We start from the raw sequence: 3,115 nt of genomic DNA on the forward strand, positions 1-3,115 counted from the left end.
CTTTTGTTGCTTTCTTGTGGAGTGGGGCTGTGAGGGGATGGGATGGTGGGACTGGCTCTGGACTAAAAAGTAGGCAAGCCGGCAGGCATGGCACCCAGATTCCTAAGTGGGTCCTGATGTTTTGAAGCTTCAGGAGGGGAGAGCAAGGGAGGGCGAACCCCTGGATCCTGAGCCACTTGCCAAATCCCCACCCCAGGCCCTGCATCTTCTGTAGAAATAGTAAGTCCTGTGTCTCCCTGCCCTGGTGCTGAGAGGAGCCTGGGAAAATGGTCCTTGCCCTGAACACAGCCAGCGCCTGCAGGAAGAACAGTCGGGAATGACAGCAATCCTGATGCCCAGGCCTGGGTTGGAGACCTGGGGCTGGCCCAGGTGGAAGCTGGGTGTGGGAGGCTCCATGCCAATTTTAGAGTTTGGTCCGGAAGCCTCGAAGCCCTGTTCCATCCTCCTGTTCTCCATCCCAAGATTGCTGCTTTTCCCCACATTGGAACGAGGGTTCTAGCACCGACTCCTGAGCTCTAGTCTGTCAGGGTTTGGCTGCCAATTCCAGAGCTAATTACAACCAGCACTCTGATTTGGGAGGTAGGGACTATGATTCTCTCTCTACAAAAGGCTGAGGCTCAGAGAAATAGGGCATATTGCTAATGAAGAGCAGAGCCCAGACCTGAACCTGTAGCTGTTGTGCTCCTAACTGTAAGTTGCAGCACTTACTCATTCTTCTGCCCCCCTCACCCAGCCTGGTGACTGGCAGAGAAGGCCCTGTGGAGCTTATAGTTTACTGGCGAAGACAGGCAACCAAGTAAACACATGGAACTAAATGTGCAACGACAGTTGTGTTAAAGCCGGGAAGGAATAGGATGCAATAAATAATGTAAAGAATAAGGTGTTAAGGAGGGTGGGCAAGGAGGGCCTCCTGGAACAGTGACCTGCAGGTTGGGAGAGACTGGGCAGGGAGGGAGCCAGCTGTGATAAGAGCTAGAGCTCCCTTTCCAATGGCGGAGTCTGGAGAAGATGCTCAGAAATGGCACCTCGCAGGGGGAAGGAAAGGAGGAAGAACAGGTCTTAGGTGGCTGAAGGAGAATGCATTTGGTGTCTACCACATCTTTACGTACTTCCATGACACTTTTGTCCATGTCGCCGATCTTTCTGGCAAGGAAACCATCTGCCACGTGACTGGTGGGACGAAGGTAAAGGCTGACCGAGATGAGTCCTCTCGATATGCCACCCTGTTGGTTACCCAGGGTGTGGCCCAGGGGTGCAAGGAGCTGGGCATCACTGCCCTCCACATCGAACTCCAAGCCACAGGAGGAAATAGGACCAGGATCCCCTCGACCAGGGGCCCAATCAGCTCTCAGAGCCCTTGCCCACTAGGGACGAAGATGGCAGATTGAAGATGTCACTCATCCCTCCAATGGCACCCACAGGAAGGCAGGTCACCTAGGTCACTGAACAGGACTGTTCAACTTATTGGTTTCTGTTAATAAATTGCCTTTGTATGAGCTAAAAACAAAAAAGAGAGATTTCCAGACAAAGAAAGAACAGGTACGAAGGTCCCGAGGGATCAAGATCTGGGTGTTGAAAGACCCGAAAGGAGGCCAGGGTGATTGGAGAGGAAAGTGAGTGGAATAAGAAAAGCAACCCGTTTGGAGTCAGGCCTGAGTTGGATCATTTAACTCAGGTAGAGTTTGGATTGATTTGGAGTACAACAGGAAACCGTGGAAAAGTTTAAGTGATAAGGATGAAAGGATGCCTAATGGGATAAACTGGCAGCTAGACAGTGACTCTGGGGTGGGGAAAAAGGATGAAAAGCAAGAAAATTGAACATCTCTAAACTCCTTTGAAGACCATGGATAACTTAAAACCACCTATGGAATTCCAGTTCTAGGAATATTTTTCAAGAAAAGAATTGATCAAAGACACAAAAAAGTGCATGCACCCATGTTTATTACAGCTTTACTTAAAATAGAAAAATACCACCCCCTCCCAAACCTAAATGTCCATCTGCAAGAAATGGTTATACTAATATAAAGTTTTGCTTAAACATATAATGGAATTGTATGTACCCTTTAAAAATGCTGATATCTGAGATACACTATTAAGACAATGAAGTTTTATAAAATCATATCTTCATTTTATTTATTTAATATATTTTATTGATTTTTTACAGAGACGAAGGGAAAGAGATAGAGAGTTAGAAACATCGATGAGAGAGAAACATTGATCAGTTGCCTTCTGCACACCCACTACTGGGGATGTGCCCGCAACCAAGGTACATGCCCTTGGCCGGAATCGAACCTGGGACCCTGCAGTCCGCAGGCTGACGCTCTATCTACTGAGCCAAACTGGTTAGGCCTCACATCTTCATTTTAAAAAGGATGTTGTAAGAATAGAAAAAGGCTGGGATAGATAAAATGTGAATAATGGTATCCTCTGGTTAGTAGAATTTAAAATGACTTTTATCTTCAAGAAAGAAGTCTTTTAAGTAGGAGTATAAGGTGGTTTCAGATATGCTTTTGAAGATGACCATGGTTGCTACAAAGAATGAATTGTAGAGGGGAAGGCGAAGCAGAGAGACAGGGCTATTTTCGTGGTTAGACAAGAAATGATGGTGTTTGCACTATGAGGGAGGCAGAGAGAGGTGGACAGATTTTAGGTCTAATTAGGAAGTAGGAACAACAAGATTCAATATCGAACACATACAGTGTTTCAGGCATTGTGCTAGGTACTAAGAATATAGACGTGAATAAATCAGATAAAATCCTGTCCTGTTCATTAAGGCAGTGTGGTGGACAGTGGGGTGCTGAAGCTGGTTTGTACTGGCTTACAAGAGCTCGTCACATTTTCAGGAATTTTGACAGCTGGTTGTTGAAAACCAGCCATTATTAAAAATTGAGTTATGTAAACTTAAAATTAAATACATTTTGTTAAAGTCAAAGATAATAGCCCTGGGTCTCGTGGCCCAGTGGTTAGTGTGTCAGTCTGCACACCAAAGGGTCGTGGGTTCGATTCCTGGTGAAGGGCACATACCTGGGTTGCAGGTTCATCCCTGGCCCCAGACAGGACACATGCAGAAGGCAACCAATCAATGTGTCTCTCTCACATTGATGTTCCCCCCCCC

The 3,115-nt window shown here is 46.5% G+C and overlaps 1 pseudogene; it reads left to right on the forward strand.

The window, feature by feature from the left end:
• The first annotated feature begins 847 nt into the window (after positions 1–847).
• On the forward strand, positions 848–2,001 carry LOC139018069 (small ribosomal subunit protein uS11-like; annotated as a pseudogene).
• Positions 2,002–3,115: the final 1,114 nt, after the last annotated feature.

The sequence above is a fragment of the Myotis yumanensis genome, unplaced genomic scaffold (assembly GCF_028538775.1).
Source record: "Myotis yumanensis isolate MYYU_CA2020_CCGP unplaced genomic scaffold, mMyoYum1.0.hap1 SCAF_10, whole genome shotgun sequence".
Taxonomy (NCBI): domain Eukaryota; kingdom Metazoa; phylum Chordata; class Mammalia; order Chiroptera; family Vespertilionidae; genus Myotis; species Myotis yumanensis.